This window comes from Rhodnius prolixus, unplaced genomic scaffold, assembly GCF_049639745.1.
Source record: "Rhodnius prolixus isolate KJV_2025 unplaced genomic scaffold, Rpr scaffold_9, whole genome shotgun sequence".
NCBI lineage: Eukaryota > Metazoa > Arthropoda > Insecta > Hemiptera > Reduviidae > Rhodnius > Rhodnius prolixus.
Window position 1 is genome coordinate 18,448,810 of NW_027411604.1, and position 23,707 is coordinate 18,472,516.

Here is a 23,707-nt window from a genome sequence, read left to right on the forward strand (position 1 = left end):
GTTCTAATCGAAGGTGCAGAGTCACCATAATGTTTATCAAGCTTCTCTTTAGTCTCCTGAGGCGTTTTGCCTTTCATAAAGTAGTGTTTAATCAACACACGAAATTCTTTTTCGTCCATTTTTTGAAAATCACTCGACTTCCTCGATTCAAACGAATGCCAAACACAAAGAAATAGACCGATCTGGCTGAAACTTGGTGTGTGTTCTTCCAAGAGATGCTACTAACTAAACATAACCTCGATACGCGCCAGTGGTGCTATCTCTCTGACTTTGCACGGACTTTTCAAACGACCCTCGTATATCTAGGAGATAAAAACATCCAGATAGATAACAGGTTAGCAGCAAATATTGCAGATGAAAAAGATCGAAAATCGCCACAGCTTCAAAACTAGTTGGTTTACTAACTAGTTGACTGAAGCAATTTTCACGACCTTGAAGAAAACCAATTTCCAATAAAATTAGATGACTTTTTTTTTGTTTTAACAAACACCCAGAAGATCAACCTTCCTCCATTTTCTTAAGGTGTCCAAAGATTGTGCAGGATACAGGAGAGATTTTTAACTTTACCAATTTGATATTTAAAGAGCAAAAAAACTAGATGCCCTTGTAATAAATATATTACAAGGGAAAGTACGATATTTTTTTTTTCTCTTTAATAAAAATATTTTAAAGAGTAAAAAGTATGATAAGTAACAGGCGTTTTGTAAGCTTTTTTTTTTAAAAAAAAAACTGGTTCACAGTTAACAAGTTTCAATTTTATGTAGATCAAATATTTAACTTGATACTGTTTGGAAACAGGAGTGGATAAGAATGCCATTTAATGGTAAATGTAACTGTGTGCAACGTTATTTTATTACGTAATGGTCTTTTTTATAAAACATATATAAGGTTGTCAACCAGCAGAGTAAAACTGGAGAATATATGTTTCATCACAAACTGCTAGATTTAAAGCTCATTAAACAAAATATATATTCGAGTTTCCATAAAGACGGAGTTCAAATTTTGAAATTAATCGCACGGCAATGAAAGTGAGAGACACTTTATTTATAATATTATTATTATTTAATAGTTTATTAGAAATGGAGAATTCAATATGAAATTACCAACTTTTAAAGTAGAGCAAAATTTTATGGGCCTTCGCTGGAGAATATCATCTTTTAGACATTCATATTATTTTATAACAAAAAAATAAAACTACTTTTAAATTTTGATTTTTTTTTATCTCTCCCTCTAAGCCTAGCTGTAAGGCTTTTTGAGCCTAGTATGAATTATACAGGGTGAACCAGTAAGTACGAGGGTCGTTTGAAAAGTCCGTGCAAAGACAGAGAGATAGCACTACTGGCGCGTATCGAGGTTATGTTTAGTTAGTAGCATCTCTTGGAAGAACACACACCAAGTTTCAGCCAGATCGGTCTATTTCTTTGTGTTTGGCATTCGTTTGAATCGAGGAAGTCGAGTGATTTTCAAAAAATGGACGAAAAAGAATTTCGTGTGTTGATTAAACACTACTTTATGAAAGGCAAAACGCCTCAGGAGACTAAAGAAAAGCTTGATAAACATTATGGTGACTCTGCACCTTCGATTAGAACAGTTTATAAGTGGTTTCAAAATTTTCGGAGTGGCCATATGGGCACAAGTGACGCTGAACGTTCTGGACGCCCTGTTGAGGTTACTACTCCAGAAATCATTGATAAAATCCGTGATATGGTGATGGATGACAGAAGAGTGAAAGTGCGTGAGATTGCTAGTGCTGTGGGCATCTCGAATGAACGGGTACATAATATTTTGCATCAACATTTGGAAATGACAAAGCTATCCGCAAGATGGGTGCCGCGATTGCTCACGCTTGACTAAAAACGAAATCGTGTGAAGTGTTGCAAGGACGGTTTGCAGCTGTTCCAGAAGAATCCGCAGGACTTTAAGCATCGTTTCGTCACTGTGGATGAAACATGGATACATCACTACACTCCTGAGACCAAAGAACAATCTAAACAATGGGTTACCAAGCAGAAATCTGCGCCAAAAAAGGCGAAGACCGTTCCTTCGGCCGGAAAGATTATGGCGACTGTCTATTGGGATTCGCAAGGAATAATCCTCATCGACTATCTGGAAAAGGGTAAAACTATTACAGGTGCATATTATTCATCGTTATTGGACCGTTTGAAAACTGAGCTGCAAGAAAAACGCCCACGATTGGCCCTCAAAAAAGTCCTTTTCCATCACGACAACGCACCAGCTCACACCTCAGCAGTTGTGGTCGCAAAATTAATGGAAATAGGGTTCCAACTCGTTTCACATCCCCCCTATTCTCCAGACTTGGCTCCCTCGGACTACTATTTGTTCCCCAATATGAAGAAATGGTTGGCGGGAAAAAGATTTTATTCAAACGAGGAGGTGATTGCAGAAACGAATGGCTATTTTTCACACTTGGACAAATCCTATTATTCGGAAGGGATCAACAAACTAGAGCAGCGTTGGAGGAAGTGTATAAGTCTAAAAGGAGACTATGTTGAAAAATAAAAAAGGTTTACCCCAAAAAATTAAGTAGTTTTTATTTTTGCACGGACTTTTCAAACGACCCTCGTAAAAATGGAGAATTCAATATGAAATTACCAACTTTTAAAGTAGAGCAAAATTTTATGGGCCTTCGCTGGAGAATATCATCTTTTAGACATTCATATTATTTTATAACAAAAAAATAAAACTACTTTTAAATTTTGATTTTTTTTTATCTCTCCCTCTATCTAAGCCTAGCTGTAAGGCTTTTTGAGCCTAGTATGAATTATACAGGGTGAACCAGTAAGTATTGTCCATAGGCCCACTGTGTGTAGTACATCTGAAGTGAACTTCAAAGACGTATTGACCAACTTCATATTTTCCACTATTCTTGAGTGACTTCACTTCAATTTTTTTTCTCTAAAATCATTACTTTTTTGCAACAAAAAAAAAATGTTTATTACGCAGAAAGTTTTAGTCCGAATTCGATTCTGATGGCACAGTTAGAAAGACAGATAAATTTTCTAAAAATTGACACCATTTTGAAGTATAAGTTATTCTCCAAACAGCCTCAATCTTCCTCCGAATGCTGGAAAAATAAAAGTAATCGAAATTTTTAAGAAAACTCATTATGCCCTTATGGGGATCATTATCACACCTAGGTGCTGGCCCTTTTTATAAAAGTTTCCTTGACTAATGAGGGCTTTCTAACGGTATATCATTTTCCAGGATTCCTTTTATCTTCATACGAGAAATTACGTTTGTTTTGCAAGAAAACGTGTTCACGAGCTCTCAACAGTGTTAGTTTATCAAGTTGTTTAATTCATTGGAAACTCTTTTAGATGGACCAATAGTCAATTTTTAAAGTAGATTGGTCTTAAAATAAGGAAGTCAAAGGTTACAAATTGCAATTTAAACATTTACTTCTGATCATTAATATAAAACATTTTTGGCATTCATTAAATGAATTTTCTGATCCTCTCCAAAAATTAATTTCAATAACAGTGAAATAAGTAAAACTGAATAAACCAAAACTTATTTACATTTTATTTTTTATTTTTAATACAAAATGACAATTTGCCTGATAAAATATTCAGTAATCAGCATTAAGATTATGTACTTTAATTTAATGTTTAAAGTGAATTAATATTAAATTTTCTTCATTCTTTTTGTCTTATTTCAATTTGTTTTATAGTAATTTGGAGACAAAATAGTTTAAAAAATATGCTCGATCAATTTTAAACGTACTTTTTTTCACATTAGTCCACTTCATGCGGGCAAGGAGGAATGTAATATTTGATATAAATAATTATTGCACATATACGAGGGTGGTCGTTTGAAAAGTCTGTGCAAAAATAAAAACTACTTAATTTTTTGGGGTAAACCTTTTTTATTTTTCAACATAGTCTCCTTTTAGGCTTATACACTTCGTCCAACGCTGCTCTAGTTTGTTGATCCCTTCCGAATAATAGGATTTGTCCAAGTCTGAAAAATAGCCATTCGTTTCTGCAATCACCTCCTCATTTGAATAAAATCTTTTTCCCGCCAGCCATTCCTTCATATTGGGAAACAAATAGTAGTCCGAGGGAGCCAAGTCTGGAGAATAGGGGGGATGTGAAACGAGTTGGAACCCTATTTCCATTAATTTTGCGACCACAACTGCTCAGGTGTGAGCTGGTGCGTTGTCGTGATGGAAAAGGACTTTTTTGTGGGCCAATCGTGGGGGTTTTTCTTGCAGCTCGGTTTTCAAACGGTCCAATAACGGTGAATAATATGCACCTGTAATAGTTTTACACTTTTCCAGATAGTCGATGAGGATTATTCCTTGCGAATCCCAAAAGACAGTCGCCATAATCTTTCCGGCCGAAGGAACGGTCTTCGCCTTTCTTTGGCGCAGATTCCCCCTTGGTAACCCATTGTTTAGATTGTTCTTTGGTCTCAGGAGTGTAGTGATGTATCCATGTTTCATCCACAGTGACGAAACGACGCTTAAAGTCCTGCGGATTCTTCTGGAACAGCTGCAAACCGTCCTTGCAACACTTCACACGATTTCGTTTTTGGTCAAGCGTGAGCAATCGCGGCACCCATCTTGCGGATAGCTTTGTCATGTCCAAATGTTGATGCAAAATATTATGTACCCGTTCATTCGAGATGCCCACAGCACTAGCACTCTTCTGTCATCCATCACCATATCATGGATTTTATCAATGATTTCTGGAGTAGTAACCTCAACAGGGCGTCCAGAACGTTCAGCGTCACTTGTGCCCATATGGCCACTCCGAAAATTTTGAAACCACTTATAAACTGTTCTAATCGAAGGTGCAGAGTCACCATAATGTTTATCAAGCTTCTCTTTAGTCTCCTGAGGCGTTTTGCCTTTCATAAAGTAGTGCTTAATCAACACACGAAATTCTTTTTCGTCCATTTTTTGAAAATCACTCGACTTCCTCGATTCAAACGAATGCCAAACACAAAGAAATAGACCGATCTGGCTGAAACTTGGTGTGTGTTCTTCCAAGAGATGCTACTAACTAAACATAACCTCGATACGCGCCAGTGGTGCTATCTCTCTGACTTTGCACGGACTTTTCAAACGACCCTCGTATTTGTACATAATAAAAAGATAAATGTTCACAAATGTTCTTTCTGTGGTTTTTCTATTTCTAATATCGGTGACGTACACAGCAAAACACAGAAAAATCAATAAACTTTTTTTTTCTATTTTATTTTGGGCACAGATTTCTTAAAGCATACTTATATATTCCTTATGGTAACTTAAATTTGATTATCTGACGTAAATAATTCCTCTTTCTACCTTTAAGAGAAAGAATACGTAAGTTACGAGTTCGTAACAAGAAAGAATGATAGAGAAACTCGTTAAGTTTTTTGCAAAATTTTTCGACGAAGCGATGATACCCATTTTCAGTAAGGGTTTTCTTTTTTTTAAAAAAAGAAAGAATGAAAAACATCCTGCGTCACTAAAAGCAAGCAGGAAAAACTAACTCTTCCTACTTTTCTTTCACCTTGAAATGACCTTGCCATTAAATACGAAACTGAAAAGTAATCAACCCCATATTATCCAGAATATAAGAAGCTTTCTCCCACAATAATCCTTGAATGATTCAACGTGCCCTTCAGTTGCATGAAGTGTGGCCAGACCAAGGTTATCTCTACAGACATTGGCAGCTAATTTCTGTTTTCTATTTCTTTTCTTTAATTAACAAACTATAATTAACAATAATTACACCTCCAATGTAGATCTCTTTAAAAACCTATTCAAATATTTGGCGAAAAGAGATTACGAAATTGGTGCCATGATCAGTAAGCGATAATTTATATTTGAGACGCTCGCTGCACAAATCGATTAACTCCACTTTTTGAAATATCTTAAATTTAAGTGTCAAAGCACTTGGTTCAGACCATAGCTTTATGTATTTGTAATAAATTTCCCAAATAATAAAGATTAGCGCAATTAAATGGCCAAAAAACTAAATCATTTATTTCAGAAGCTAACTTCTAACTTCTAACAAGAGGTGTGGCTATTAAAAACGAGACTATTGCTGTAAAACATTTTATTTTAAATTTATACATATTTAGTTATTATCACCTTCAATATACACCCCTCCCCTATCCCTACAACGCTCCATGCGAATTTACCATTGTTCGAAACAGTGCTGGAAGTCTTTTTCTGTCAGCTCCTGCATGACGCGTACCGCTTTTTCTTTCACAGCTACAACGGACTGAAATCGTGTTCCTTTTAATACAGATTTGACTTTGGGGAACAGATAAAAGTCACATGGGGCCAGGTCAGGCGAATAAGGTCAGGATGGCCTAAAACTGGGATGTTGTACTTGGCTAGAAACGTCTTGACAGATAATGCAGTGTGAGCCGGCGCGTTGTCTTGATGGAGAACGCTCCATGACTTGTTCTTCCACAAATCTGATCGTTTTTTTCCTTACTCTTTCACGGAGTTGAGCAAGCACCTCACGGTAGTAATGTTGATTATTATTATAATCGATATTTTCATCCGTTTTGGACGTGGAAGGACGACCCGGGCGGTCATCATCTCCGACGTCTTCTCGGCCTCCTTGGAAACGCTTGAACCACTCAAAAACTCGTGCACGTGATTAACATTCATCGCCAAAAACTTCTTTTAATAAAAGATAAGTTTCAGTAGCTGTTTTACGCAGTTTCATGTGAAATTTCACGTAAATTCGTTGCTCTACTACATGTGTAGTATCATGTTTCCGGCAAAACGAAACTAACACCTCTTACACAAACGACGGTTCCGGTCAGACAGATTTCTCTACAAACACGTGAGACGCTGCAATCGAAAGAAAAGACTTTACGCTGCACAGCTAAGATTTGGTGCATGCATAGTTCTTCTGTAGCAGCGTCAGTCTCGTTATTTAATAGCCACACCTCGTAACTTTAATGTAAATCGTTGCAATAATTCAACTCAAATTCAGTAGCAGGTGCTGGAGTGATGAACAGTAAATTTATTTGAATTTATATTATAAACCGGAATTTTAAAAAAACAATGAACATTATTTCATCGCATTTCTCCCACTTTTTTGGTTTTATGGAGTTAATCGAGTTGTGTGCAGTAAACGGCTCATCCTACAAGCTCATCTTTCATAATGGTGACAGTGATCAGCGATCATTTTCTATTTAACCAGCCGGTTTAAATTCAGTGTTTATGAAAATTTGGAAAACTGGTAACAATATTAAGAAACCCATTCAAGATGAGTAACCCTCCAAGGAAGCTGTACAATAGAAAAGATGAATGTACCACCGTTACTATAAATTCTAGTAGAATAAAAGTAAAGTAATGCCTATTTTTACGTCCAAAGGTGTCGTGGACGAAGCCGGGATAGCAAACATATTTTACTATAAATTTCTCATATTAAACAATTAAATAAAATCTAAGACCTAAAAGACCGGGAATCGAACCCAGTTCCAACAATACATATTAACTTTACAAGTCACGTCTCTAACCGCTCGGCTACAGTGGCGCCTAATTCTAATAGAATAGTAGAAGTATATAAACACCTGTAAATATTTTATAATAAACGATAATTAGGTAATCGACAGATTAAATTGAGAGGAAGGTCTCTCCCCAAACGAGGAGTGGTAGTACGGCCCTGATTTCCCCCACTACTCTGTTTTTTAATCAAAATAAATAAAAGTTCAAAATAATTAAACTAAATGGTAATGATATACATAGTGAAATATTAAAAAGTAGGGTAAATTTGAAAGTTGTAATTTCTTATGTATATACACAAAATAGTGTTTATTAATTTTTACCAGATCAAGGAACAATATTTTTTTAAAGATATATGTATATACATAAAATTAACTAACAATTCATAATTAATAACAACCTACTTGGTCAATTTGTTTACCCCCTCTACAATTTTTACCTCCAATCGACCCCATATTAATCTTTTAAAGTATCTTATGTTAGAGGTCAGATAAATTAGTGAATTTTTGTAGTAACTATTAGCGATTTAAATTATTATTTTACCTTACGTTGAGAGGAGAACATATCTGCTGCTCTTGCAACCCAATTTTTTTTTGATTAATTTTTCCTCGGGAATTAAAAACTTTTGAATATCTTACCAAAGTAAGAAAAATCTGATAGTTTTAAGTGAAAAGACGTTTTACTTCTAAATTTTTCTTTAAAGTTCGATTAATTTTTTATATTTTACTTTTTGGTTTTTGAAATATTATAAGATTTTCTATGGTTAACCTAGCCTGGAGATTATACATGATTTTACCTTATTATAATTCTCAAAGTTCTACCCACAGCTGGGCGCCCCCTCCGGCCGCCATGTTGTTTTCTACCGACCCAGGTCTGATATAGTAAGCACTGTAATAAGAGAAATTTGTGTAAATGTCCGAAAAAATAATTTCTATTTATTATTGGTCAGATTCGCAACTAGCAAGTTAACCGGCGTTTTATCTGAATTATTTTATAAATTACAGTGGATACATACACACCAATTTTGTAAAAACAAACTTTTTCGTTCGCAGGAATCCAAAAATGGAAATTCTCGGTGAAAACATGCACGATTACAGTACTTCCTTTTCGCGTAGTGCAAGAACGGTATAAAGAAATGGCTAGCTTAAAACCAAAAAATATCAACTAATAATTACCTTGTAGAATAAATGTTGACGGCTTGAAAAAATTGGTTAGAAATGACCAACCGCTTCGTTCGCTCTGGAAAAATAAAAAATAATAATAATAAAAATAAATAATTGAAGCCAGGAAGTGATAACATGGATTCTAGAATGTGCAATGCCAACTAGATCTGATTACAAAAATTTTGTATTTTCTGTTAACTATGTTCGTCTAGGGAAAAAAAGACGTAAGATAAATTAAGAAGATTTTGGAAACGTGTTTTTTTAGTATTTTATAAATCATATTTTGGAAACGTGATATTTATTAATCATATTTCAATTTTTTGGTAATTTTGGGAGAGTTGCGTTTAATTACCAAAAAAAATTGGAAACCTCATGCCACATTTTTAAGTGATCAATATCTTTCATGTAATAAAGGATCAAACTTATTCCTTAATTTATCAAATAATGCACTTTACGCCGCTTGCACAGCGTGTACTGTGCCTTCAAAGGTTCCTCCTCAGATACAGAGAGCAATTGATAACCACCTGGCTAACCTGACTAGGGAGCCAGAAGAGGCACCTTTGAGGTCACAGCACCTGCTTCACAAGTTGAGTAAAGTGTATGCACTGCGGTACTGGGTTCGATTCCCGGTCTTGCCCTTGGATTTTATTTAATGGTTAAATGAGAAATAGTAAAGTACGTTTGCAAGTCGCCTCCGTCCACGACACCTAATTGGTAGTTGGACGTTAAACCCCGCCTGAATAAATAGGCGATTACTTACTTGAGTAAAGTGCATTATTTGATAAATTAAGGAATAAGTTTGATCCTTTACATGAAAGATATTGAATATGTGGCAGGAGGTTTCCAATGTTTTTGGTAATTAAACGCAACCCTTCCAAAATTAACAAATAATTATTAAACCTTATGTAACAAATATAAAATTAATTTTTAGCCATTTTGTGTATGCTTGAGAACATCTAAAGCTCTTAACATTTGATTTTTCTTAGAAAAATCACTCGGAAAACTACTTATTTCCCGATATTAAGAAAAATACTAGCCTTACTGCCTTGGCAATATTTTCAGTAGAAAGGAGATGAAAAAATACATAAAAATGACCTATCGCGTGCTCTTCTTTCTATTTGATAACAAGTTAAAAAATTGAAATATGATTAAAAAAATACCAGATTTTGAAATGGTCTTGCTAGACCATTAGGTGCTCCTTTAATTTTGAAGATATCGAATTGCGATTTCCGGTTTCTTTCACAACTTTTTTTATACTCTTTAAAACTGTGTATATGAAAATGGGGGTCAACTGCAAACCACTTACTTTTGGACGCGCGTCAGCCGTGTATGCGGGCAGTAATCTAAAATCAAATCACATAGTCTGAAACTAGAGGTGACGGGCAACAAATTTTACCTCTACCATTTTTTGCTCAGATTAACCGTTTAAGCATGAAATGCATTTGAGTCGTCTTAAAATGAACACCCTGTATAACAATTTTTTTTAAAAATAAAGATATCTTATTCTCTGCTAATAAGTAAAGTAAAGTAATCGCCTATTTTTTCAGGCGGAGCTTAACGTCCAACTACCAATTAGGTGTCGTGGACGGAGGCGACTAGCAAACATACTGTACTGTAAATTTCTTCTATTAACCATTAAATAAAATCCAAGGCCTAAGACCGGGAATCGAACCCAGTACCACAATACATATTAGCGTCGCAGGTCTCGCCTCTAACCCGCTCGGCTACCGTGGCGCCTTATTCTCTGCTAATAAATGAACCCATTTTGTAGTAATACCACCAAATATATACTTGTTAAAAAATAAAAACGGTGTTTGATGTTAGCCTAAACAATATTTACATTACGCGACCATGGTGACGTATTTGTTCAGAGTTTAAGGTGCCTTATAAATACACAGTACCTTAATTTGCTTTCTGAATTTTCTTTAAAAGGCCTTAAGTTACGTAAGACTTAAGTTACAAAAGAATGAGAACGAACAAAGATTTTCTTTTTCGAACGTTTCGGTAACCATTAGTGGCCCTTCATCAGAAGTTTCTGAAAATGAGCGTTAAAAAAGTAATTAGTAGAGATAGTTGTGTGTACAAAGATTAATAAAAGAGGTAATAAGATATTGTACACTTAAAAAATAACATTTGAGAAAACAATAATTTCAATTTCTAAAATATCAATAATCAATTCTTTGTTCATAAATTTTTAACCCTATTTGAAAATCATAGTGCAACACAATTATCTATTAATTTCTTTTATGGCACATTCTCATCAGTAAGTGACCCTGATGAAGGGTACAAACAGTAAGTGACCCTGATGAAGGGTACAAATAGTACTCGAGACGTTTAGGTATATGCAACAAAATTCTCGGCCATTGCCAATGAACACCATCACATAATAACTTAATTTTTTTATTTTTAAAGAAAATGGCAGAAAATTTTAACTAAAAGTTGGGAAAAGAACCCCCAAAAATTTAAAATAAATATATTAAAACTCAAGGGGCTAAAACTCACTTGACTTGTGATTCATTCAAAAGTTGATAATTAAAAGTTCAAAACTTGATGCCAACATTATGGACAAAGTTAATAGAAACCCCACCACAATATACGTATTCATTAAACGCCACAGGGTGGGCTGGTATAATAAAAACAATTAATTTTATAATTAATAGTAATTAAATGAAGAGCCTTTCTTAATGAAGAAGCTCTATAAAGCGTAGAATAAAGTTTTAACACTTTAGATGTCAAAACAATATCGACAACCAACAGTAGACAATGAACAAAACCATCAGTAAGTAATTATCTCAAAAGATGATCCAAGGTTACAAGTTCTCTGCGTTCAAGGCTAAAGATGGAACGTAAAAATGGTCGATAAAAGAGAGTTTTTAAAATATTGCTAACGCTGCTGCTACAAAATTTAAATGAAGTCTATAAATTTATAATAAAGAGATAATCACAGAACCGTAGAAAAATTGAGCACGCACATGTGAGAATGGCCATGTAAGAAATATTACGCTTAATTCTTTAAGAATAATCTGTCTGGCTGATAACTTTCACTAATTGAGATTCTCAATTCTCATGCATAATTAATTTAAAATAAAAAACGGAAATTTTTACTAAACATTAGTCTAGCAAGTGTCAGTGGAGAGCCAGCAAGTATAGTGCGAGACGAGTATACATATTCGGCAAGCAAAACGTCCAAATTTTGGAAAGCAATACGAAGCATTTAGGTATTCGGCAATCATAACATCTTAATTATGGAACACAATACATCCTTTAGGTATTCATTCGGCATGAAAGCATAACGTCTAAACTGTGGAAAAAATATATCATTTGGGTATTTGGCGAAATTAAGAACTAGATCATTACATAATTAATTAAAGGAAGCAGTATTATAGAGTTATAGAGCAATTCGGTATAGGAATAATTAAAATCGGGACAATAGGTAGCGAGATATAGAGGTTTGAAATTTGAATGGTTTGGAACGCCTCCAAAATTTAACCTTCTATATAACAATAACTACTATCATTAAAACATTGCTATTTATATCAGTCATAGAGCAGAGTTTTCTCTATAATTTGGTAAAGGTATCATTAAAATCGGGACAATTGGTAGCGAGATATAGAGGTTTGAAATTTGAATGGTTTGGAACGCCTCTAAAATTTAAACTTCTATATAACAATAACTACTATCATTAAAACATTGCTATTTATATCAGTCATAGAGCAGAGTTTTCTCTATAATTTGGTAAAGGAATCATTAAAATCGGGACGATAGGTAGCGAGATATAGAGGTTTGAAATTTGAATGGTTTGGAACGCCTCCAAAATTTAACCTTCTATATAACAATAACTACTATCATTAAAAAATTGCTATTTATATCAGTCATAGAGCAGAGTTTTCTCTATAATTTGGTAAAGGTATCATTAAAATCGGGACAATAGGTAGCGAGATATAGAGGTTTGAAATTTGAATGATTTGGAATGCCTCCAAAATTTAACCTTCTATATAACAATAACAACTATCATTAAAAAATTGCTACTTATATCAGTCATAGAGCAGAGTTTTCTCTATAATTTGGTATAGGTATCATTAAAATCGGGACAATAGGTAGCGAGATATAGAGGTTTGAAATTTGAAAGAATTCAAATCAACCAAAATTTGATTTTCTGTATCTCATTATACTTTGTGTTTAAAAAGTTATGCATATGGGTTGATTAACCCTTATACGCTTAACTGGAGGGTTTTAATTGGAGGGATTGCAGTACTACATCTTAACAGATGTAAGAGCATGGTGGCAATTTAGAGTCATGAAAGGAACCACTTCTTCATTCTAAATTTTGTCAAAATCGGATTAAGTGTTATTGAAATATTAGTAATAAAAGTTTTAGAGAGGGCCTTACTTGGGTGGGGCAAACTTCCCTCCTTAAGAGTCATAATATTGACTTTGAAAATGCAAATCTATACTAAATTTTGATTCGAATGACACTTCATTCGCGTCGATAATTAAAAACAAGTGCAATACTTCCCCTTCATTGGTGTAAGAGTGGATCGTCGCTTTTTCACGCTTTTTCGTGCAGTTTTTGACGATCAACCCTTATACAATACTGTCCTACTGGACAGTTTTAAAACCTCTTGATTTGAAATTGTAAATTCTTGAATTGAATTTTGGAAAAAGATCTTCTGTAGAACCACTTAAAACAAAATTTAAGTAAATTAAAAAAAAAAAGAGTGTAACAGCCTAAAGAGGCCAAGGACTTCCAGACGTTCAAGCAACTTCAATGAAGGACAAGTTGCTAGCGTTCTGAATGAGGGTCGATGGTAAAGTATAGCAATTTTTTTTAGCTCTAGTTGCTAATTTCATTCTTCATGAAGTCCTCGCCTCTCATAAAAAAAAACAAAAAAAAAACAGTGACCGAAAATGGGTGTTCTAATGGTTTTGTAAGTAGCCCTCGATGGTAATGGAAAAACAAACGAACTTACTGTGACAAGCAGTCAGGGCTATACCGAACTTTTTTAGACTAACAATTAGCCGCAAGCAAAGGACGCTTAGGTGTGAAGAGAGGATAGTTTAAAACTACATAAGTGTAATGAAATTATAAAAGCCTCGAGTTTATAAGTAATAATAATAGTGTAGTCGAGCCAAAAGAGAGGAGTATTTTCCAAAACCCGAAAACACAAATGATAATTGGATTTCAAACCCCTTCTATAAAGAAAATTTTGGAAAAGCTACATCATTATCAATAAAGGATAAAGAAAATTTAATAGAATTATCATGTGACAGAACTTAAATGATAACTATGATACATAATGATGTAAAGATCTGCTTAAAGAGACTAATTGTAATGAGTAAGCTTTATCCAAGCAACATTAAATTTAATTGGTACTTACAGGTAGTTGAATGCTTAAAAGAAATTAATTTAGATGACTTGGGTACGAATATAATAATCCTAAAGAAAAACTTCATAAATTAATTAATAATTTTGAAGAGAAAAATATGTGCGCAATTTTTAATTATTTAAAAAAAAGTATTAAAAACTAAGATCTTACACTTTACAAAGTTTATAAAGTGAACATGAACTTGGAACTCCTTTGCAACAGATACATTGTATCTCTATACAAATAAGGATAATAATAATAAAATAACACACTCGGAATGCCAAAAAAGGTTGGGAAACGCTGGTCTAAAGGAAGCTTTATACTATGAACATCAAAAGCCGAAATGGATGAGGAATGTGGAGAACGACTTGGAGGCCATCAGCCAGCAGCGTGGCTGAAGAACGGCGACGAGGAACCGTGAAGCATGGAAAAACTGTAGAGGCTGAGACTTAGGCCCTTCACAGGCTATGATGGTCACAGAGAGTCAGTAAGTAAGTAAGAATTAGGGGATATACCGAAGGAATCTATATTAAATGGATTAGTAATGAAATTTTTTGTATCAGCCTAGTAATTCCATTTAATACAATAGCTTTCCTAACACTAAAAGAATTACAATTACAAATTAAGAGTTACGTAATACAGGCTAGAATTATTTATTAGCTGGCGACCTCACAAATATCTCAAATAAGAGGGCTGGGCTATTTAACAATCTGAATTTAGTGTAATCACGCTAGTAGTGTTAGTAAAGTGCAAAAATAATGTTAAATAAACACGTGTACAATTTAGAAAGGTTGCAGTTTTGTGCCTGACACCACCCCTCGTCCAAACAGTAGGCTACAGCAAGGTGTGGCAATTCTCCCCCTCTCTAAAAAAACAAGAATAAACGTAAAAGTACAATAAAAATAATGATAGATGGAGGAAAAAGTGGTAGCCTACATTTGAAAATTTAAAAAGAAAATCTAAAAACTAAGAAATCGGATTTTTATTACATAAATTCTCAAAAATCTAACCTATAAATTCTCTTTCAACTCCAAATTTTGAAATATAAAACAGCAGATTTCTGGGAATAGACATATTAACGGGAAACCTAACCTAATCCACCATATTTTCAATAAATCGAATTTTCCTATTTCAAATAAAATTAATGCAGTAAAGAAGAAAATGAAAATGAAAAACTCCTCTAAGAAACGGTGTAAATGCACCGCCTATGGAATTCGTTCATTAAAAGAATGGCATAATCCAGTATAAACAAGATACGTTCATTATGTACCATGAAGAATATATGTAAAATCGATTCCCATTCAGTAAAGGTAACATTGGATGAGAATTTAAAATAATTAAAAGAACCACTTTTTGTGGGATTCATGAATCTTCCAATCGGATCCATTCTGGTTAACTCGACGAATGAGTCTAAAAGATTATCACGGCTTATAAATTAGTAAACGTCTCATTTTCCAGCTAAATAATTACGAAATGTCCCCGCTATTTTTGTTTTTTTTTGCCTTTTTTTTGCATTGGCTTTCGCCATACAGCCAGCATCGTCTAGGTGCTTATCACTAGAATATCACTCACTCTCCATTCTTACTTATAAATACATTCGCTTCACTCATTCATCCCTCTACTATACACAACTATTCACATAAACCTTACAACTAATGGATGGATCAGTACTCAATATTCCTGCCATCCTTATAGCTTAACCGAAATTAAAATCACCGTAATCCTTCTCTAATCATTTTCTTCCATTCATTCTAATCGGCTATAACTTTTATATACATTCATATTTCATTGCTAGCTCTGCTATAGACTTAAGAACATGGATGTTGGTGGAGAATATTATGTCTTCGTAGCGAAATGGTGCATCTAAATACCTGTATATGCCGTCAAACATTCCGCTATTTTTTGTAAACGACGTAAGTTAAATTTTCGGTAACAGTATCAGATTTTTGGTTAATTTGTATAAATACTGTACTTTATTTTTTACACTTTTAACGAATCATTCAATTGATCTTTTTATAGTTATCTAAGAGTTATTTACTTATTTGTTAGTACTATACGAGGGGGTACCCAAAAAAAACCGGAATTATTTTTTAAAAGCTATTTATTTACAAATTTTTTACAGAACAACCTTATCCCCTTCAAAATACTCTCCATTACAACAAATACATTTGTCCCACCGGTGCTTCCACTGTTCGAAACATTTTTTGTAGTCATCTTTAGAAATGGCTGACAGCTCCTTCTTCGTTTTTTTCTTGACCTCTTCAATGTTGTCAAATCGGTGACCTTTCATGCCCTTTTTCATGCGTGGAAATAAGAAAAAGTCGCACGGAGCCAGGTCAGGCGAGTAAGGTGCGTGGGGCAGCGGAACCATGCCATTTTTAGCCAAAAACTGTGTAACAGAGATGGCTGTGTGTGCAGGTGCATTGTCGTGGTGGAAGAACCAGTCTCCTGTTTGCCACAAATCGGGTCTTTTTTTTGGCGAACACTATTGCGCAATCTTTTCAAAACTTCCAAATACAAGGTTTGATTGACAGTCTGACCTGGGGGGACAAACTCTGAATGGACTACGCCTTTGGCATCAAAAAAGCAAATCAGCATTGTTTTGATGTTTGACTTGACTTGACGACATTTTTTTGGTCGGGGTGAAGATGACGTCTTCCATTGGCTCGACTGTTGCTTTGTTTCTGGGTCATAACCATAGCACCATGACTCATCAGAAAGTCTGGATCAGTTTCAAGCTGTTGTTTCAAAGCACGACATGTTTCAACTCGATGTTCTTTTTGATTGTCAGTCAGAACTCGAGGAACAAACTTGGCAGCAACCCTTTTCATCCCCAAATCTTCCGTTAAAATTCGCTGAACCGAGCTCCAAGATAACCCACTACTCTCTGACAGTTGATCAATTGTCTGTCGACGGTCTGTGAACACCAGCTCTCGAATTTTTTCAACATTTTCGTCGATTCGGGCAGTTGATGGACGTCCAGAACGAGGTTTGCCATCAATCGACATGTCGCCATTTTTAAACCGAGTAAACCACTCGTATACTTGAGTTTTTCCCATAGCGTCATCTTTGTAAGCTGTTTTCAACATTAAAACACTTTCAGCAGCATTTTTGCCGAGTAGAAAACAAAATTTCAGAGCTGCACGTTGTTCACTTAAACTTGCCATCATAAAAAACGAAAAAAGAACAAAACAGCGCTGGTAAAAACAATCACTGCAGATGAACAGAACAAGCCAGGCAGACAACACAGGCAGGACTGAACTGGCAAGGAATTGCGCTATACACGTCTAGCGGCAGAAATGCGTACTACATAAGCTCCATGCGCGGCAACGCAATTCCGGTTATTTTTGTGTACCCCCTCGTATAATTTTGAAGATGAGTTGGAGATATTGGTTCGTTACAAAAATATAATTGTTTTTAGGTCAAGAACACTGGGAAATTTAGAGCAGGAAATGAGTTAGTCGCTTTTAAAATACAAATATTTCTCTTAATTTAATTACACAGCAAGTTGTATAAGCTAACTGACGACAAAACAATACAATACTTAGGGGAGATACAATACAGTGCACTGAAAGAAGCTCCTAGGGCGCCAATAATCTCAGATCTTGACGCGCCTTGGATCATAAATAAAAACAATACCACAGCTGTCAGGTACAAGGATGCCAGAGAACTGAGAAACTTTCAAATTATTATGTTTGAACACGCTCTGATTATTATCTTATTCATTGAACCAATTATTTATAAATATTACATTAATAATATTTATTCCTCTCACTTTGCTCTTATAACAGAAAAGAATTTATTTATGATCAGCTGTAATGTAGCCAGACGGATCAGAAATCTAGTGGATACAACTTCAAATCTTAAACCTTTCAAATCATGAACGTTGATCTTTCAAAGGATACAAAACATTTTGGAATCCCCGGAATGAGGACAAAAAAATTTAGCCTGATAACTCATGACTCACATACCAGGAGCTAACTTACCGGAACATATTTTTTTTTATTTTTTTGAATTCTACCTCAAAATTTCGATAAACAAATTTAATAAAGTTATAAATTAGAAAATCTTAAGAGGCACTTCCTAGGATAGTGATGGCGAACTATGTGACCCGCGCAAGCTTTTTCACTGACCCAAAAATTGCTAGGCAACCATTTGTTTGTTTACGCGGGTTGATTTAGATTTTCTGATTGTGTGGATAATTTATATTCTATCTGTATTTTTTTTCAATCACGCATTGACACAAAAGCAATTTAAATGCTATCTATAACCTTTAGTTTGATCATTACAGTTCTAAAACACAAATGACGACAAATGCTTTTGTAGTATTTGAAATGAAGCAAAAGTGTTTACAAAATATCAAATAAAATGTATAATTTTACTGATATTTTGTTTGTTAAAAAAGATCGACAACCCAAAGCAAATAACCATATTTAGATTTTTCTTCAGATAAAACACACTTTTGGAAGGTTTTGTTCAGTTATGTTTGTAAAAAGGAGACTTCTTCCATAGCCACTTGTTTCGTCCCGTTTTACTCGTTAAACCAACTGAATTTTAAAGATGTTTAATTTTTTGAAAATATTCAGTTTAAAGTTTTTAAACTTAACTCTTGTGCAAATGGGCATTAGTGACCCAAGAGCTAGTACTAAAAAAAAAGAAAAAAAAAAGAACAATATTTGACCCACGTCTCAAAAAGGTTCGCCATCCCTGGACTAGGAAATCTCGGAAAAGTTGAAAAAAAAATTGTTCAATAAAGTATTTGGTACTTAAAATTTTGGAAATTTTTACTTATTAGGAATATTAGAAAAGGCAAACAGTAAACTGGGACATCTTACTATGAAGTTACTTTAGACGTAAAATACTAGTGACCTCTCTCCCAATTCACCTTAATTCGCTTTGTCTGACAAAATTTTTCAAATAAAAGTTGCAGAACAACCTATAGTTAAGAGTTAATCTCAAAATGAATAATCAAAATCTAAGTACAGCGATACACCGGAATTGTGGAATTTTAGCACACCCATTCAACCCACCTTTGTAATAGGTAGAACAAAAAAAAAACCTACTTTGTTCTCAAATTGGTCTTTTTGGGGGGGAAACGGTTCAGAAATCTAAAATTTGTGATGATCGCAAAAGTACGAGGGGGTACCCAAAAATAACCGGAATTGCGTTGCCGCGCATGGAGCTTATGTAGTACGCATTTCTGCCGCTAGACGTGTATAGCGCAATTCCTTGCCAGTTCAGTCCTGCCTGTGTTGTCTGCCTGGCTTGTTCTGTTCATCTGCAGTGATTGTTTTTACCAGCGCTGTTTTGTTCTTTTTTCGTTTTTTATGATGGCAAGTTTAAGTGAACAACGTGCAGCTCTGAAATTTTGTTTTCTACTCGGCAAAAATGCTGCTGAAAGTGTTTTAATGTTGAAAACAGCTTACAAAGATGACGCTATGGGAAAAACTCAAGTATACGAGTGGTTTACTCGGTTTAAAAATGGCGACATGTCGATTGATGACAAACCTCGTTCTGGACGTCCATCAACTGCCCGAATCGACGAAAATGTTGAAAAAATTCGAGAGCTGGTGTTCACAGACCGTCGACAGACAATTCATCAACTGTCAGAGAGTAGTGGGTTATCTTGGAGCTCGGTTCAGCGAATTTTAACGGAAGATTTGGGTATGAAAAGGGTTGCTGCCAAGTTTGTTCCTCGAGTTCTGACTGACAATCAAAAAGAACATCGAGTTGAAACATGTCGTGCTTTGAAACAACAGCTTGAAACTGATCCAGACTTTTTGTCAAAGGTCATTACTGGTGATGAGTCATGGTGCTATGGTTATGACCCAGAAACAAAGCAACAGTCGAGCCAATGGAAGACGTCATCTTCACCCCGACCAAAAAAATGTCGTCAAGTCAAGTCAAACATCAAAACAATGCTGATTTGCTTTTTTGATGCCAAAGGCGTAGTCCATTCAGAGTTTGTCCCCCCAGGTCAGACTGTCAATCAAACCTTGTATTTGGAAGTTTTGAAAAGATTGCGCAATAGTGTTCGCCAAAAAAAAGACCCGATTTGTGGCAAACAGGAGACTGGTTCTTCCACCACGACAATGCACCTGCACACACAGCCATCTCTGTTACACAGTTTTTGGCTAAAAATGGCATGGTTCCGCTGCCCCACGCACCTTACTCGCCTGACCTGGCTCCGTGCGACTTTTTCTTATTTCCACGCATGAAAAAGGGCATGAAAGGTCACCGATTTGACAACATTGAAGAGGTCAAGAAAAAAACGAAGAAGGAGCTGTCAGCCATTTCTAAAGATGACTACAAAAAATGTTTCGAACAGTGGAAGCACCGGTGGGACAAATGTATTTGTTGTAATGGAGAGTATTTTGAAGGGGATAAGGTTGTTCTGTAAAAAATTTGTAAATAAATAGCTTTTAAAAAATAATTCCGGTTTTTTTTGGGTACCCCCTCGTATATGAATCTAGTTATAGAAATAGAAAAATGTAGTCATCTCTCTCTTTATTTTATTTTATAAAATATCTTAGTTTATATCTTGCGCTAAGACATTAGCACCAATTATAATTTTTTATTTTAATGATGGAGGCATTACGTAATTTGAAAACTTTTTTTATTTGTTGAGGATTAGGCTACCAAATAGGCTAACAGATCTCGAGGTAATAATCTGCGTTCCTTTTTCTCTTAATAGCAGAATCACTTCAGTCTTTCCACCAATTACTTCGCCTCAGCTTCGAATTAAAGCCATAGCAGATTTATATTCCTTTTTACAGGTTATTTTTAGTAGACCTATTAATTATTATACTATATGCATAAATAATTCACGGATGAAATACTTCATATCTAATTCTATACTGGCTGCACATTGTAAAGAACTTCATAGTTCAAGAACTCCAAGAAATAGATGGCAGTCATTGTTTCACATTGTATTGGTCTTTCATTTAAAAGAGGTTTTCTTTAATGATTCCTATTATTAGAATGATTAACTATCTCTGTAAATATAAACAGTTATGGAACTTGAAAATTAATATGGACAAATCCAAGATTTTTAATTTTAGAAATGAAGGAAGGATTGCTAAACGAGAGATGTGGTTCTACCAAAATGAAATTATAGACATTATAGTAAATGAAGTATAAGTACTTGGCCCCTTGACATTGACAAATGTTACCTCAGATCTTTTGAGGAGAAGAAGTGTTACTCAGTAGTTTAGGGATGTCCATTCTCTGGCGACAGACCCCCAAAGTGTTGTAGGATTTTGTCCAAGCTCTCACCCACTGGACAAGATTTAAATGGAAGCCCAAAAAATTTTACTTCACTCAAGTATGCCATCAGCGCATTTGGCCTTTTTTTTTTTGAATTTAATATATTCGCCGGCCATTATAGTTACCAAAAAAAGGAGAACTATTACGTCAGAAGGGTGGTGGTGATGTAGCCAAATACTAAATGCAATATTTAGATCTAAGTAATTATGTCACACCTGGTTCTTTAAACACAAAAGTTATTTTTGGAATTATGAGGAGAAAAAAAAATGTAGGATAACAGATGGTAGAACTGGTAATTATATATAATTTACTACATTAATTTCTACGTAGATAGTCACACTAGTTTTAATCAAGATAGCATCTTCTTCACTAAATTGCTTTATGTTACCTTGAAAGTACCACCATATTAAAAGCTTTCTTTAAAACTCAACTTCTTTTGGTGACAGAAAATATTAGTGATAGTCCTTCAATCAAACGTCAAATATTCATTTTGGATCTATAATACTTTAAAAGTTTTAACAATAGTTTCTCCGTATTGTAAAAATTGCAGCATCAATGCATCTTTTATTAGTCTTATCTTAAATAAATTAGATATGGTTGGATGATATTGGACAGTTCTTGGTGGATGATGAATCTAATGTTCTTAAATCTAGTGTTTACAAAAGCCTCTTTTTGCGTTGCAGAAAGTGTTGGATATTATATTTTCTTTTATGGAAGGAGAGGGGCCACATTTCAACATCACAGTTAGAAGGTGCCGCCCTACCGACCTGCAAGTTTGTGACTTTTTTTTTGTTTAATCGCAGAGAAGGGGAAAGTGGTCCGAAGCTACATTAAGAAGCGCAACAAACCGAATATTTTGTCCAAACTTCCTAAACCCATCACACTTCGTGTAGAACATCCCGAACTGAGTCATTCTTGATTTTTGAACTAGATTTCAGTGGTTTACAAGAGAAAGTAATGCAGTAGTGAGAGAAATAACTGATAGAAGGTAGATTCAGAGTAAAGTAATATCATTTCTTTCTATTTTATATTGTGTTCAAAGCTACCCCACCAGTGGGGCAGATATTAACATTTGACATAAAATTTTTAAATTAATAAAATACAGATACGTATGTAAAGTACCAACTGTTTATTGATATAGATCTGTTCAGAAGACTTGAAAGTTGTAGAAAACAAGATAAAAAGGTTCAATAATACGATTCTGTGCACTCTGTAACAGAAATTGGAAATTCTGTTCAAATGTGCCCCCCTCTCCCCTAAATATCATAATTACGTGAATAAAAAGATCCTTCAGAAATAGTTTTTATGGAACGTAAAATTCAAAAAGTTTCCGGAAATAATGGAGCATGTATTCCAATCACGTCTCAGCCATTTTATTTAAAAAATTACGTAAGAATTATTTTTATTAATTTTTTCATTATATCTGCCAGTTTTATTTATCAAAACAACCCAACGTCTGACTATTATTATCATTACATAATGCTGAATTAAGAAGATCAGAATTTAATTATTTTGGTCGAGATGCAGGATTAGTGTTGTTATTCAATTAACTGCCAATTACTGTTGTTATTTAGAAAAATTACCTAAAATAGCGGCAAGGACTTCTAAAGATTAAGCAGTCAGTGCCCTCCATCTAAAAGTAACTTCCTCTTGAAATGAATGAAAAGTAGATTTTTCCATTTTTCCAGGCTTCAAGATCTCCCCTGCACTACTGTTAAGTGATTTGTTGATGCCTCTAAATGTAATAAGAGGAAAACTCTCAACATCAAAATACTTTGGACTATCGCAATCACGCGATTCAGCCATCCGAGTAGAACACCTTCTTCGCCACAAAATGAAAAGGTTTGATGTCCAGCTTCATGAACAATAGAAGTCTCACAAAACTTTAGGGAAACCTAGGCAACCTAGTCTTCTACTTCCACTTAGTGTAGGACCCCGTAGAACTGGGTCCTCCTCTTTCTTTTACCTTTACACTGGCTTTATAGTCCGGTAATAGCTTGCCGTGATGCTTGTCTTAGTCCGTTCACTGCTATGTGCGCCTTCCTTATGAGAGAGATCGTTCCTTCGCCTTCTATGACAAAATCCTAGCAGGATTTGGCTTTGTGGAGCTCTCTTTCACTTTAAACTCTGCCTTGGCTAAACTGCAGCATGGGTTCACCTAATTTTGCAAACATTAACCAATTTTTTAATCGCTGCCAATTTTGGAAGAAGTTTTATTTTTTTATTTTATTCCATCGTTAAAAATCTAATCGCTTTTGAAGCTATGGGGGACATCCTTTTGTTAAATTTGAATAACTCTCGTAAAATGCTAACTAAAGGTGACATCCTTTTGTTAAATTTGAATAACTCTCGTAAAATGCTAACTAAAGGGGACATCCTTTTGTTAAATTTGAATAACTCTCGTAAAATGCTAACTAAAGGTGACATCCTTT

The 23,707-nt window shown here is 34.7% G+C and overlaps 1 protein-coding gene across 3 annotated transcripts in view; it reads right to left on the bottom strand.

Moving 5' to 3' along the window:
- The window catches only part of spoon (A-kinase anchor protein spoonbill), a 191,940-nt gene that overhangs the window by 149,595 nt on the left and 18,638 nt on the right, over positions 1-23,707 (bottom strand). For 2 of the 3 annotated variants that reach the window (XR_012458334.1, XM_074127613.1), the window contains exon 2: positions 8,656-8,719. The gene's annotated coding sequence lies outside the window, so the exon portion shown is untranslated. Of the gene's footprint in view, positions 1-8,276; positions 8,369-8,655; positions 8,720-23,707 lie in introns of all 3 variants that reach the window. The other variant, XM_074127614.1, reaches the window with a different exon arrangement.